This window comes from Bubalus kerabau, chromosome 3, assembly GCF_029407905.1.
Source record: "Bubalus kerabau isolate K-KA32 ecotype Philippines breed swamp buffalo chromosome 3, PCC_UOA_SB_1v2, whole genome shotgun sequence".
Lineage (NCBI taxonomy): Eukaryota > Metazoa > Chordata > Mammalia > Artiodactyla > Bovidae > Bubalus > Bubalus kerabau.
This window is the reverse complement of record NC_073626.1, coordinates 100,848,835-100,864,900: the sequence shown is the minus strand read 5'-3', so window position 1 is coordinate 100,864,900 and position 16,066 is coordinate 100,848,835. Positions and strand designations below refer to the sequence as shown.

General features: G+C 42.6%; 1 protein-coding gene across 10 annotated transcripts in view; it reads left to right on the top strand.

The window, feature by feature from the left end:
• KIF5C (kinesin family member 5C) overlaps positions 1 to 11,382 on the top strand; it is a 162,184-nt gene extending 150,802 nt beyond the window's left edge. For 9 of the 10 annotated variants that reach the window (XM_055572631.1, XM_055572639.1, XM_055572640.1 and 6 more), the window contains one exon: positions 7,620 to 11,382. The gene's annotated coding sequence lies outside the window, so the exon portion shown is untranslated. Of the gene's footprint in view, positions 1 to 3,016; positions 3,491 to 7,619 lie in introns of those variants that run through there. The other variant, XM_055572633.1, reaches the window with a different exon arrangement.
• The last annotated feature ends 4,684 nt before the right edge of the window (positions 11,383 to 16,066 follow it).

Sequence of the window (16,066 nt, the reverse complement as noted above, 5' to 3'; positions counted from 1 at the left end):
ATCAAATTGAAAAAGATTTACAAAGTAGATTTAAAAAGTCAAAAATCCAAATCACCAACCTTTACTAAGCTTTACTAACTTAACAATGACAGTCTTTTGCTGAAAATAAAGAGCAACGTGCAATGTGACTGTAGTAAGTACTGCATTCGGTGGACTTCGTCATGTGTGTCAAGACATGACAATTCTTTCACCCTCTTTTTCTGTTAAAAATCACTGCAGGATCACCCCTTGCTTTCAGGTCATTCTGTCTTTTCATTGCTGGAATGCCTCATCTTCCCATTGTCTGGATTTTACCTGAAGATGATAAAAGCTGTGACAAGAAGCACCAACTTGGTTTTGGCATAAAGCAGGTGTGGGGCTGAAGTTGGTTACAAGGTAGTCAGCTAGATAATCTAGAATATGCATATATTAATGCTTCAGATTTTCATGACAAGGAAAGCATACAGTTGAAAATACAGTGAAAATGAACCAAAGACCTCAGGTGCCTTTCAGTGTTGATGTAGCTGAACACTGTTATTTTGAGGACTGTACACATATTTCATACTGTTCATGGGGTTCTCAAGGCAAGAATACTGAAGTGGTTTGCCATTCCCTTCTCCAGTGGACCACATTCTGTCAGACCATGACCCGCCCATCTTGGGTGGCCCCACATGGCATGGCTTAGTTTCATTGAGTTAGACAAGGCTGTGGTCCTAGTGTGATTAGATTGACTAGTCTTCTGTGATTATGGTTTCAGTGTCTGCCCTCTGATGCCCTCTTGCAACACCTACCGTCTTACTTGGGTTTCTCTTACCTTGGACGTGGGGTATCTCTTCATGGCTGCTCCAGCAAAGCGCAGCCGCTGCTCCTTACCTTGGATGAGGGGTATCTCCTCACCGCCACCCCTCCTGACCTTGAACATGGAGTAGCTCCTCTCGGCCCTCCTGTGCCCGAAAAGCCACCACTCCTTGGACGTGGGGTACCTCCTTCCAGCCGCCGTCCCTGACCTTGGGAGTGGGGTAGCTCCTCTAGGCTGCTCTGGTGCCGTCGCAGCCTAGCGCACTCTGTCACTATGATGCTGTGAAAGTGCTGCACTCAATATGTCAGCAAATTTGGAAGACTCAACAGTGGCCACAGGACTGGAAAAGGTCAGTTTTCATTCCAATCCCAAAGAAAGGCAATGCCGAAGAATGCTCAAACTACCACACAATTGCACTCATCTCACACGCTAGTAAAGTAATGCTCAAAATTCTCCAAGCCAGGCTTCAGCAATATGTGAACCGTGAACTTCCAGATGTTCAAGCTGGTTGTAGAAAAGGCAGAGGAACCAGAGATAAAATTGCCAACATCTGCTGGATCATCGAAAAAGGAAGAGAGTTCCAGAAAAACATCTATTTCTGCTTTATTGACTATACCAAAGCCTTTGACTGTAGATCATAATAAACTGTGGAAAATTCTGAAAGAGATGGGAATACTGGATCACCTGACATGCCTCTTGAGAAATCTGTATGCAGGTCAGGAATCAACAGTTAGAAGTGGACATGGAACAACAGACTGGTTCCAAATAGGAAAAGGAATATGTCAAGGCTGTATATTGTCACCCTGCTTATTTAACTTACACGCAGAGTACATCATGAGAAACGCTGGACTGGAAGAAGCACAAGCTGGAATCAAGATTGCTGGGAGAGATAACAATAACCTCAGATATGCAGATGACACCACCCTTATGGCAGAAAGTGAGGAGGAACTAAAAAGCCTGTTGATGAAAGTGAAAGAGGAGAGTGAAAAAGTTGGCTTAAAGCTCAACATTCAGAAAACTAAGATCATGACATCTGGTCCCATCACTTCATGGGAAATAGATGGGGAAACAGTGGAAACAGTGTCAGACTTTATTTTTCTGGGCTCCCAAATCACTGCAGATGGTGATTGCAGCCATGAAATTAAAAGACGCTTACTCCTTGGAAGGAAATTTATGACCAACCTAGGTAGCATATTCAAAAGCAGAGACATTACTTTGCCAACAAAGGTCCGTCTAGTCAAGGCTATGGTTTTTCCAGTGGTCATGTATGGATGTGAGAGTTGGACTGTGAAGAAAGCTGAGTGCCGAAGAATTGATGCTTTTGAACTGTGGCGTTGGAGAAGACTCTTGAGAGAGTCCCTTGGATTGCAAAGAGATCCAACCAGTCCATTCTGAAGGAGATCAGTCCTGGGTGTTCATTGGAAGGACTGATGCTAAAGCTGAAACTCCAATACTTTGGCCACCTCGTGCAAAGAGTTGACTCATTGGAAAAGACTCTGATGCTGGGAGGGATTGGGGGCAAGAGGAGAAGGGGACGACAGAGGATGAGATGGCTGGATGGCATCACTCATCGATGGACATGAGTTTGAGTGAACTCTGGAAGTTGGTGATGGACAGCGAGGCCTGGCATGCTGCAATTCATGGGGTCGCAAAGAGTTGGACACAACTGAGCAACTGAATTGAACTGTACACATATTAAAAACTATATATATATATATATATGAAGTCTAGAAATTATATCCTATTTAATAAAGTTTTGATACACTTTGATAAAATATTAGGCAAAATCGTGGTGGTAGAGCCAGAAGGCACTAACTGGGCTCTTGAAGTGCATTTAAGGATGCTTTTTTTTATTAACCACTGTGATTTCATGTTTTGAGGCATAAAGAAAACAGCTCTGGAAAAGCACTTCTGCAGTTTATAGCAGGGTCACCCAGGTGAATGTAACTACAGAAAGCCATTGAAGAGCTCAGGAGTCTGTCCTGACCCCTGGGTCTCTGATTTATGTCACATTCCCTGGATCACTGACAGTCGTTGCAGGGTAGTGCTACCTCTTCTGGTTTTACTACTTCAGGATCTTATTGTGAGTTTATTTGTTAATTGTTTTTCTTTCTCTTTCTTCTTTTTATAAAAGTTTGTAAGTTTTATTTATTTTTTAATTTAGTTTTTATTTTATATTGGAGTATATAGTTGCTTCCCTGGTAGCTCAGATGATTAAAGTATCTGATTATAATGCAGGAGACCTGGGTTCGATCCCTGGTCCTGGAATATCCCCTGGAGAAGAGAATGGCTGCCTACTCCAGTATTCTTGCCTGGAGAATCCCATGAACAGAGGAACCTGACGGGATATGGTCTATGGGGTCGCAAAGATTGGGCATGACCTAGTGGTTAGCACTTTTCATAGCTAATTTACAGCGTTGTGATAGTCCCCAGTGAACCCTGCACCCCGCTTCATTCGACATCCTGCAGAGAGGCAGAGTGACCCGTCAAGATCTTGACAACTTGTTAGTGGGGGATCCTGGTCTGAGAGCTCTGATTTGCTCTGCAGCAGTTCTCAAGGTTCCTGACCTTAGGACCTTTGACATTCCTAAAAAGCTTGGTGAACTCAAAGAGCTTTTATATTAATATTTCTGAGTTGTATCTACTGATTGGTAGTATATTAAAAATGGAAACATTTAAAATAGTACTTATATTAACAAATGCCATTTTTAATGAAAAGTAATAAATTTCCCAAACAAAAAACTTAGAATGGCACTGGGTTTTTTTTTGTTTGTTTTTTTTTTAGTTTTTTGCAGATCTCTTACTAAACATAAAAGACAACAGTTGGTTTCTCACATCTGCTGCAGGCCTTCTGTCTGCTGCAGTTAGATTGTTTCAGTTGAAATATATGAAGCAAATCCAGCCTTGTCCCTCCAGACAAGGTTCCTGTCCGTTTAACAGCTAAAAAATCCATGGCGTGAAGTTACGACCAGAGTACCTTTATCACGGGGCTTGTGCTGGGAATTAAATGAGATCATGTGAAAGTAGAGTGAAAAGTCAATAGAATATCTGGAAAAAATTAGACCCTGACAAATTAGACCATGAATGTTATGGCCGTGGGGACAGGCCTAAAAGGAGTAGGTGAAGCAGGACCTGGGGGAGAAAGGAAAGAAGTGACTGCAGACAGCACTGGTGTAACCTGGGACTTTGAAACTAGCATTGTGCCTTCCGAGGGGGGGGTCATGGAGGAGCTGAGGGAAAGAATTCCTTCCTTCATCTCCAGCACAGTCACTGGACTTGACTCTCCTCAGTGGTACGCTTCTCAGAGTTACGAATTCAGAGCAAGTAAAACTCTCCCTCAACAGCAGGTTGCACGAGTGCCCCCATGGGACAAATTTGGTTCTGTTCAGCAGTGGTACATCTGATACAACTGGTAATTCTTACAATGTGGGGACTGAATTGTAGAAAGGCAAAAGGAAAGATAAAATTATGTATTTGGATTAAGCATAAATCCATTGCAAGCAATTGCAAAAGCCAAAGTTGGTGGGGGGGGAGTCTCTAACTGCTTCTTGCAAAACCCATATATAATTAGTTTCTTTCTTCAACCTTCCCCACCTCTTCTAAAGGAAGGCGATTTTATTTCTTGCTCAATCTGGTCACACATTGCCACTCTGAGTTACTATCCCCAGTGATGCAGAGGCCCACGGACAGTCCAGTAGCGGGACGCTTGGTCCAGCATGCTTTTAGGTGAGTGAGTGGCTCCTCTGAACCATCTAAGGAGGGTCAACAGTGCTGGGTTCTCAAGATTCACCAAGCTATCTGGATGGCCAGTCTCTGTTCAGAAGTCAGAAATGGTTTTTTGGGGGGCTAACCCACTGGCCTCTAAATGTTATATCTGTCTTCTCCCTGGAGTTTGTCAGAGGAGGTGAACATCCAGATAGTTAGGGGATGGATGGGAGTATCCAGGTCCATCCTTGGACCTGGGGAAAAGACTACTTTGGCATACATGCCCATGAAGATCTTTAACTCAGGATGAAAAAGGTGTACCTCTAAGTAATAAAGGGCGTTTTCTTGGTAGAGTTGCTGTGTTTCCTTTCAGAACCCCTCACAATTTTAGTTCCCTCTCTATCTCCTAGAGGCAGTTAAACTAAGCAGGTTGGGCCTCCTTTGCGGCCCCCCGTTTCTTCCAGACTGTTAGCCAAAACGTGCAGCAGCTTGCACATTGAGGGGAGCTGGGGGATTTGAGTGAAAGGCCTTCTATGGAAATCGTGTCGCTTCATGGTCCGCTGGAGTTATTGGGGCCGCCCCGTAGAGTCTGTGTGTCTAACGCTCAGCTCTGTCAACACGGGTAGGCTGCAGTCATCACGTTAAGCCATAATCCTACATGTAAAGTATGTGCTCAGTCTCTCCTGCAGGCACGCAGGACAGCAGCCTCATCTGACCAGGGTGACCCATGAATGATTCTGAGATCACTTGGAAAAATGAACCTGTAAGGAAAGTGAAATGGGCATTTCAAAGGTACTATTTAGAAAGCATTCTTGAGCCTATTGGTTTTCAGCTCAAAATAGATTTAAATGACAACTCTGACTATGCTCTTAGGGTTTTCATTTCTGGTGCTAATAAAGCACACAGTCTCACCAGAGAGTCTCCTCTGGTAAAGATGCTCTTTCCAAAAACAGATCTCTCTCCATCTATCTGACTTCTAAAAATGACGGGAATATAAGATGGCTTTATATTTTTAATGCAGCAGCTTTGTAATTGTGAGCAATTGCACTATTGGGAACCAGAAATGGTAGTTATCGTATGATCTCCCTGACTATTTATTTTTTGAGTGGGGAAAGAGGTAATATTCTAAAAAGGAATGTGTTCTCTTTTTTTCTACTCAATTTTTATTCTTTGTTCCCTTTCCCTCACCACCTACTTTGCTCTTATCTACTTTTAAAATCCCTTTTCCACACTCTGATTTTTTCCCCATTTATTTATAATTTATATCCTACTTATTTATACAAAATATGTGAGGTTGCTTACAATATTATAACTCATAAATCAGGAGAGTGAAGACAAAAAAATTTGGGAGAGAGCGTTGTAGTAGGAAGCTGAGATATTGATCACAGTTGAGCACCAAGTTTGAATGTAAGGCTCCTTGGGGCAAAAACAGATGTGTGTCCACTTTAAGTCCCCTCTTTTTTTTTTTAGGTATAATTGCTTTATGATCTTACATTAGTTTCAGGTGTTCAACATAGTGATTTAAAATTTTTATAGCTTATACTCCATTTATTGTTGTTATAAAATACTGGCTATTATATCCTATGCTTTGCAGTATATCCTTGTAGCTTACTTATTTTTTGCATGGTGATTTGTACCTCTTAATCCCCTCCTTCTGTCTTGCCCCTGCCCCTTCCCTCCCTCCACTGACAATTGCTAATTTGTTCTCTATATCTGTGCGTGTGTTTCTTTTCTGTTGTGTTCACTAGTTTCTGTTTTTTAGACTCCACGTATAAATGATAGCATTACAGTGTTTGTCTTTCTGTCCGACTTACTTGATTTAATAATGCTCTCCCAGTCCATCATCCATGTTGTTGCAAATGGCAAAACTTCATTCTTGTTGATGGCCAAGTAGCATTCCATTATATATCTACATGAAGTTTTTAGAATCAAAAGAGCAGTTGGGTTTTTCTTAGTGACTGTCACATTTCCTGTGCCTGGCACTTCCCGTGTATTCCTTAAGGATGAGGCTGTACTAAGCTCTCCTGTCACCCACTCCCCACCCCACAAGCACCATGATCTCTGCACAAAACCCACAGGCAGGACCCCAGACAGACCGGGGCTTCCAGCTGGTGTGAGGAGGTTGAGACTTTTGTTTCTTGCTGAAAGTAGAGTTCACTGGAGTTGGTCCGAAGGCTGACGAAGGGCTGGCCTCTGAGTCAGAACTGGTCACATTTCATCCTGGAGACTTGACAGTGATCAGATGAACATCTAGTGGGACGTGGAGTGACATCAGAGAGGGCCTACTGCGTAACTTCATCGCCCTGGGGAGACAAAACAGTGCCTTTCAGGACTGGGAGTCTCTTGCCTTGAGAGAGCTTGGCTTGAGGGGGTGTGTCTGACCTGCCTGGATGTCTTCAAGTGCTGGCAAGTGAGAATTGGTGTTTGAGTTCCCCCAAGGAATGAGAAAATGAATTCTCTTTCTCCAAATATCTGTCATTTCAATAGGCACTGACTTTTGGAAGACACTGTGAAAAGTGAAAGTGAAAGTGTTAGTCGCTCAATCATGTCCAACTCTTTGTGACCCGGCAGACTGTAGCCCACCAGGCTCCTCTGTCCATGAAATTCTCTAGGCAAGAATACTGGAGCGGGTAGCGCATTCCCTTCTCCAGACGATCTTCCCAACCCAGGGACTGAACCTGGGTCTTCCACACTGTAGGCAGATTCTTTAGCATCTGAGTCATTAGGGAAGAGACTATTGTCTTGGAGCAAAAGCACGAAGTAGGAGGCTGTGCTGTCCAGTAGGCTCACTGCTCAGCACACAGGTGGCTTCTGAGCACTTGACTTGTGGCCAAGCCCACCCTAAGATGTATGGAAAGTGCAAAAACACACCAGTTGACAAACACTGGCAAAAAAGACTGTGAACTATCTCAGTAGTAACATTTTAATGTAAAACATCTCAGTCTCTAATAATTACTTATGTGGCCACCTGAACATGTATTCATAAAATTAAATGTGTGGCTCACATGGTATTTCTGTTGGGACAGCTCTGGTCTAAATATCTAAAATTAAAACTTTTTTTTCCCCCCTAAAGAGTGAATTTCTATTGTGTTCTCTAACTCCTATGTTCTTTCTCTCTCTGATTCTCTTTCAACAGATATGACTCTCCACGTAGCATGTCAAGGACTACATTAATCACCAGTTCCGTTATTTTTCTCCCTTCTACACTTTCCATTTTCTTTTACACTTGCTTACCCCAGCCATCTGCAGTACACCAGTTTCAGATATTTGAGCTGTATAGAGTTTCTGTGTACAGATGCGTGCTTGGACTTTTCTCAAGAAATCTGAAGGGAACGCTGACAGAAGACCCACTTACTCCTGGGACCCGTTTCTCTGGCCTTGGGCCTGGGGCACTGGGTGGTCCCTGGGTGGTTCTTGGAGACTCGTTTCTCGGCAGCCATGTCCCAGCAAACACCACTCCCTGAGGGGGAACAACCAAGTGCCGTGGAGGTGGGGACTCCCGCTCCACCACCACAACTGTCTGGTTTCCTGTAAAATAAACACATTACTTTATATTTTTAGGGAACACAAAAATGCTGCTATAGGGTTTAAATTTTTCATTCTGAACACTTTTCCAAAACAAGTCACCCCAAAGATGCATTTTGAATACCCTGGTCACATCTTTGGATCTGTAAAATACACCTTTTAGTATGGAACCCTTTAAAATGCAAAGCATATTTGTTCAAGGCAGAAAAACAATCTGACAGTAGCAATGTAGACAGGGTTCATTCAGACACATCTATGTAAATGGAAAAAGTCATAGCATTCACCTCTGAGCTGCTTGTTACTGAACCTGCAGTGACTAGTCTCAGCCAGCCCAGGTAAAACATCATTCCTTCAGACGTGTTGAAAATACTGCAAAGTTGGATGAGTGGAAATGGGGCTGCCTCCCTCCTCACTTCCTCCTCCCTGAACACAGGAGCTCGCTTAGGGGATGGCCTCTTCTCTAGGGAACCATCGTAAGCTTGGTGGGGATACTGCTGATGAAATCCAGGATCGTTCCAGCAGTTGAAAAAGAAGCCCTAGAGGGAAAGTGACATATTTTTGTGCCTATGAATGTTGTTGTATTAATCCATCCTTACTGACTGTTCAGGTGAGTTCTCTTTTTGGCAGCAAATAGATAGGTTTCTCTTAGGCAGAATTTGAAGAAATCAGTGTGGGTGGATTTTTCAGTTCAGCTGTTGTTTCATTCAAATACATGACTCTAAAGCTGATTCAACTTTTATTTCTAGTTGTGCATATTAAAATGATCAATGTCCAAGTAGTAAATTTTCCAGGGAAACTGACAAGGATTCACTTCAGTTAGTCTCATGTGCTGCTACTTGTTTGGGTAAATCTGAGGGTTAAGTCAACGATGACCAAACCCACCTCATTGAAAGAACTCATCCTATGCTTGTGCCGACCTGGGATGAGTGAGCTGGTTCTAGCCCTGCTGTTTTCCCCATTGGAATGAAATTATGCCGGGAGAGACATGGCGCTTTCTCATTGCTGGTGGGTGGGAGATAGTTCATGTGTGTGTGCGCGCATGCATATGTATAAAAAGCACTAAAGAGCGAATTGATTTCCAAACTTCTTGTGTAAAATTTCTCTAACCAAGCAAAGCTGCTTTGACTTAATTTATTTGTTAAATGTTGCACTTTATGTGTGTTTTGTTTTGAGGGGCAGGTAGTAAGGCAAGAGAAGAGGATGAATTCCACTGAAGTATTTATTTCATAAGAATGACAGGTTTGCATTCATTTACATTTTTAAAGCTTCTTGTTTGATTTTTTTTTAACATTGTTGATAGTGCTCCAGTGCTATTTGCCGTCTGACAGAAAGATCCTTGTAGAGCAGGTTAGACAAACCTTATCAGATAATAAATAACATATGCCATAGATTATAACCTTGCTGTTAATATGGTTGCCTCTGATTTTAGAAGCTAAAATTGGTCCTTAAGAGGATTGCCAGTTAATAAACTGTCATAACCACTGTTGTGGTTATGCTGTCTTATGCAACTGTATAACTCTGCGTTTGGAAATTGAGCAAAGGTGAGGAATTCTTCCTTTTGGATTTTCTTGGTAATAGATTATTTTAGATTCTTTACAAAGTCATTTTTCCCTGGTCACCCCCTTTCTAATTCTAAAGATGTCTTTGACCTGTTGATGTTTCTAAAAGAAACATTCACTTGTAGTTCCATATTTCTTGACCTCTGTCAGGGATTCACGAAATTCAGTTCACTTTTATTCATAGAGAAAGTTGGCTTTGATGTCTCTTAAAGATGATTCTGCTAGTTGCTGATCAGCCAGTCAGTTCACCTAGCTTCAGTCTTTCAGGACCTCTAAACTAACTTTCCTACCCTGTGACTAAAAGGCAGATCATTGGAATGGATTATGCAGTATAATCAAATGAATCCCTAAATGTTACTTTGCTTAATAAGGTAATATCAGGACGATATACTTTATAGAATCACTTTTGTTAAAAGCCACATTTATGCAATTTTCACTTTCTTAGACTACCATTCTTTACATTTGTACTCCAGATGTGAAAACTACGTTTGTGAATGGCTGAGCCTATGATGATATGTTTTGGTTGTATGCTGCTTTTTGCTAGAGTGTGTGTATGTGTGTGTGTGTGTTTCTCCTCTATGAATAATTTTATATTTCAAGCTAATTCTTGAAAGTTTACTCTTTGATGCTAAAAGGGAATAACCAGATGATTTCTACAGATAATCTCTCCCTGCAGGATGGTGGATTGTTGAATTAGAGGAATGCTGTTTGAGATATCAACATTTATGCTTGGAGACAAAAATATATTAATGCCAAGTAGGTTTTTGTCAGTTACTGGAGAATTCTGTATAAATGCATCATCTCTTCCAATGCTGTACAATTTGCCGTGTGGAATGGCAGGTAGTAGGGAAAACAATAAGTGTGGATTAAGACTTTAAAGGAAATAGTATTATATGATTAAGAAAATTAGAATTTGTAGAAATATTGGGATAAATGAAGTAAAAAGGACTGTCTAGAATGTAGCATCCATCTAGAGAGTTTTTGAAGCCCTACTTTCACAGGGGGAAGTGATTTTCCTGTCCAAAGGCCAGACTAAGCCATCTCCAAGACTCACGGGGAGATTATCACTTCTATTTTCCTGGAGGAATAACTGAAAGCAAATAAAAATTCTCAACAGTCTCCTTTTGAAGTGTATTTTTTAAGCCGGGCAGAAAACATTTAGACTCTGCCTTTATGACCCAGTAGGGAAGTTGTTTGTTGGCAGGGGGTAGGAGGTGTAGGGGATTGGGGTAAGATTTCACTTCTAAGTTGTCTCACACTGCATATCTTAAGCAAGCTACGGGAACCGTCATAGTCTAAAATGCCTTCACTGAACATTAACAGCTTAGACTTTTTAAAAAATCCTGAATAAGGTCAAGGTAACAGCCGAAGGAAGCACCATTCCGTGAAGTCTGCTTACATATTTACAAATCTGTTCATCAGTTTAAATACTTTTCACTGTGTGTGGATATAAGGGGAATAGGGCAATTCTGTAGAATTATCCATGTCTAGTTTGTAAAGTATGTTGTGTGTACTGCAGATGTGTGTTCTCTGGGCTTTATGTATTTGTACAGTAGCTTTCATTAAAAAAAAAAAAAAACTTGTGGATGAATTTGTTTTGGTGGTGTGAGGGGGAGAATGGCAGTTTGTATCGAGTTATGATGCTGTAATATAGTACATGTAACAAAAGAGCTGGAAGTAACCCTCCCCTGGCCCATGGACAATTTTGGTTATCTTCTAGGTTCTAAAATGAAGATCTATGGATACTCTGGCAGACTGCATGTTGTATAATTTGAAAAATACTAAAAGTGGAAATAAAATTGAATTAAACTTTGGCTGGTCTGTTTTTTCTTATCTGAGTCATCTTAAAGGCACTCTCCTTGCAGTCCTCAATGCCAGTGTGAGGATGGGCCATTTTCTGGCCTCGAAGGAGTTCATTTCAGGGAGCAGGGCTCGAATTCAAAGCCTGAGTGAAGTCAACCTTTACCTCTTTGTCTTTTGCTTTGCTTGAATGTCTGTTTTTAAATTTTTCCTTCATTGAGGATCCAAGAAAACCTGACCTTTGTTTCTTCAGCACTGAAAAGACGGCCACTGATGTCAGTAAGTATCTTAACTTTTTAAAAAGTATGATGAGTTAGTGCGATAGACCAATGTATTAGCTGAATTTCTGAATTTCTTCTTGTCCAAGAAAGGATTTGTTCTAATAATATATTTTACTTCCTGGGCATTCTTCAACTAATGCATTGGAGCTCTGCATACATTGAAAGGTTATTGGCATCTTCTGACAATTGTTGGGGTGTTTGAATTCCTGTTTTAACCTACTGATTATTACTGTTTTGTTTATTTGGCTATGCTGGGTCTTAGTTGTCACATGTGGGATCTAGTTCTCTCACTGGGAATCAAACTCAGGTCCCCTGCTTTGGGAGCGTGGAGTCTTAGCTGCTGGACCATAAGGGAAGTCCCAGGTGGAATCTTTAGTTGCAACATGTGAGGTATTTTAGTTACAGCATGAAGGTCTTTAGTTGTGGTCTAAGGGATCTAGTTCCCTAACCAGGGATTGAACCTGGGCCCCCTGAATTGGGAACATGGAGTCTTAGCCACTGGACCACCAGGGACATCCCTAACTTACTGATTATTACTATTAATGTACAGCTCTGAGATCTTGTGAGAGGATGCCAGAGTATGAAGCCACTGGGGAATAACAACTGGCAGGACACAGGATTATTTCTATCTGCTTTCTTAGCACGGAGACTGCCCTACTTTGGGTCACTGACCTTCTGTGGCCGTGCGTGGCCTTGTGTATGTAAAAACCCTCATTCGTTCTTTGGTTAATGTTGCCTGAGAGCCAGCCAGTAAACTGCTTTTATCAATTGAAAGTGGAAAGGTGGATGTCAAATAAGGGCTTTATAGTAGAATTCAGGGCACTGCAAATGACATGCTTTTATGATGTCTTATCCATCTCCTTGAATTGGTCGTTCTCCAGAGAACTTGGAAGAGGCAGTTACAAGACTGTTAAAGGTAACTTAAGTAGTAAAACTTCAAACGTGGTAGATGAATATTTAGGCTGAAGCGCATTTATTTTAGATGGGAAAGCAGCCCCTCAAAAGGACCTGATTTATACAGCACATTTCAGTACCACTGGAGGCGACCTCTAGGTTCCAGGACCAGCGGCTCTGCAATACAGTAGGTCTGCATGAACCCCATCTGTTCCCTGGGCTCCTGCGAGCCATCCTCAAGGTTTCCTGTTCCATCGAGCTCTGAGCAGTGTTCAGGCTGTGCCTTGGAAATGCTACAGAGCTGAAGCGTCTGTGGGAGAATGTGGAGCGGAAGCTATCTGCCGAGGCAATTACTGGTGACGTGTGTATTGGCAGCTTTAATTCCAGCATTTGTGACAGGTTACATCTTGTGATTTGTCTTATGTACATAGTAAATTGAACAGGAGTGGGAGGCATCTCTCAGATGACACAACAGATGAAAAAAATGTGGGCTCACTTGACAAAAGGCATCCTGAGCCATGGGATTTTTACTTTCCCTTTGGTGTTTGGTGGTTCTTTAGCCAATCCCCAGAGCAAACACCGATTTCCGTGTGGTTAGTTGGGCTCAAAATCATAAAAGACTCGCAGGTAACCCCTGTGGGTCTTTCTACCTGACAATGCACCATGGATGCAAAGGTTGGAAACTCCCACCTGCTTCACTTCCCCAGGGGAGTGCTGAAGGAGGTTCTGTTTGAAGCCCCGTCCATTTCTGTGTGTGCTCAGTCGTGTCTGCCTCTTTGCAACCCCATGGATTGTAGCCCGCCATGCTTTCCTGTCCATGGGATTTCCCAGGCAAGAATACTGGACTGGGTTGCCATTTCCTACTCCAGGGGTAGTAGGAAATTTCCTACTCTTCCCAACCCAGGGATTGAATCCACATCTCTTGCATCTCCTGTGTTTGTCAGATGGGTTCTTTACCAATTGGCAAGAACCTCTCTTTCTGGGACCCTCTAAACCTTCACCCCTACCCATGACCAGACTGCAAATCATTCTTGTAGGACAGCTTTTCAAAAAATTGTCCGATTCATTTTGATATTTGGCAAAACTAATACAGTTATGTAAACTTTAAAAATAAAATAAAATTAAAAAAAAATGATACTTTACTCCTTCAGAATGTATACCTGAGATGAAGGAGATTGGCAAACTTGCCAATAATGTGTGCCAGTCCCAGAACCTCACTATGCTTGGAAAGCTGCAGTTGGTAGTGGATTAAGGTGAGAGACTCTCCTGGTGCTGTGCCAGATACTGTTTTAAGTGCTTTACATGTATTAATCCATCTAATCCCCCTAATAACCCCATGAGGTAGGCACCATTGTCTCCAGTGGGGAGGGCATGGGCACAGAGAGGTTAATTAACTTGCCCAAGGTCTCACAGCTGGGAGGAGAAGCAAGGATTGCAACCCAGGTGGACTGATCCTAAGGAGTGTACTCTCCACAGCTAAGTAATACTGTTAATTAAGTAATACTAAGTAATACGTTCTCAGAACAGTGCTCTGTGTGTGTGTGTGTGTGTGTGTGTGTGTGTGTGTGTGTGTGTGTAGTGAAAATCAGCAATCAGCCTCAGAAATCATTTTGTAAATAACTTATACAAAGTTTTCTTACTTGGCAACTTTCTGTGCTTTCTCCTTTCATGGGAATCTGAGATCTTACTGTTATTTGAATTACTTTAAGCAATCTAAAACATCTAGGAAAGGATTGTTGTTGTCTGGTCGCTAAGTTTGTGTCCGACTCTTTTCTAACCCATGAACTGTAGCCCGCCAGGCTCTTCTGTCCATGGGATTTCCCAGGCAGGAATCCTGGAGTGGGGTGCCGTTTCCTTCTCCAGGGAATCTTCCTGACGCAGGGATTTAACCCACATGTCCTACCTTGGCAGGTGGCTTCTTTATCACTGAGCCACTAAGCAATCGAAATAACGGAGATGCCTCTCTTGGAAGTGCAGCAGTCACTTGGGTCACGGTTTTCAAACTGTAGGTAGTAAGAATTTCACTTACCCATGTTGACTTTTCTCTTTAGGACGCTATCTCTGGTTGCATTTAAAAATATACGACCTATATCCCTTGACTTCTCAAGCTAAAAGAAGAGCAGGGTTCTCTTGTCCCAGCTGAGCCAGCTCAAGCAGAAGGCCTGAGGGGGCCCTGGGTAGGTTCCCTCATCCATAGATCTGTGTGAGGCCTCGAAGAAGGCTCTCAGGGACCCATGCTCATAATAGCTGCCCTGTACCTCACCTCCAGCCCTGTCATGATGATTAATAGGATCTCATTTTAGTGTTTTAAGTTTTAGAAAAGTAAACATGCCAATCATACCACACATGCAAATGCATGTCCAACTACAGAAAGGAGCAGGAACAGAGGTAGTGGGGTCCCCCTGAAACCCCGTTTTATCACAGACTCCCTGTGCTTCTGTCTGAGGACGCCTCTCCTGGGTTCCTGCAGGGGTGGGAAGGGCCGGCCCAAGGCAGGTATGTCTAGGTCATGCGATGCTAATTCCTTCAGCCAGTGCCAACCTGGCTACCTGCTAACCAGACCCCAACCAGCAGCCCTGGTGTCCTCGCTACCCTGCAATGCCCTCTTCTGAGCAAAATACCGCTGAAGCACGGGCCATCTGGCAGTGACGCTAGTCAGTCATGAAAGAAGGACGGACTTGGGACCTGGACCTGGCTCTACTTCCCAGGGAACCACTCTGGGATGTGGTCAGCCCATTTAACTGTGTAGCATCTCAACAACCTCATCTCCATACCTGAATTAGGGAGTTTGGTAGCCCACTGTCCTCCGTTCTTCAGTTTGTTGTGAGCATCAGTGAGGAACTGTATGCAAGCATCTTACACAAATGCCACTCAAATATATGGGATTGTGACATTGAAATAAAATTCAAAAGGTAAATCTTTTTGGCTTTATTCAGTGATTCATGAATCAGGCAGCATCCAATCTAGCAGATAGAAGAAGCTCTAAGGAGATGTATGAAGTGAAAGACTTTTATAGGCAGAAGGTAACGGGAGCAGAGAGGCAAAAAGCAGGTTGGTTATTGCAAGGTCACTTTCCTTTAGGGGATGGCAGGGACATGTAAGGCAGATGACCTAATGAATGCTGGTCAGGTGATTCCCTATTGCCTGATTTAAGCTTCCATTTCTGGGAGAGCCAAAACTGAAATTAAGTCCCATTTTTGGTTTGGTGACATGGGACTTAAGAATAAGTGACTCCATCAGGGGCCTGTTGTCTTGTTTTTAATAGTTATTATCAAATACTTCCCAAGTGAAGGTATTTTTTCCTTGGACACCAGCTAAGCCTTCACCTAGCATCACAGATACTTTGAGCAGGAGAGAAGACTGTGAGATCCTGGGAATCATTGGATTCCACCAGTGAAACGGAATCTCACTGGAGCTGTCTGTTTAGGGTCCTTGCTTTTCCTACTGCTCCACCCTCTTTTTCTTTTGGGGAAAGTCTGCTCTTAGGCTATTTCATGGGGAGAGAACCTCCTGAGAATTGCAGT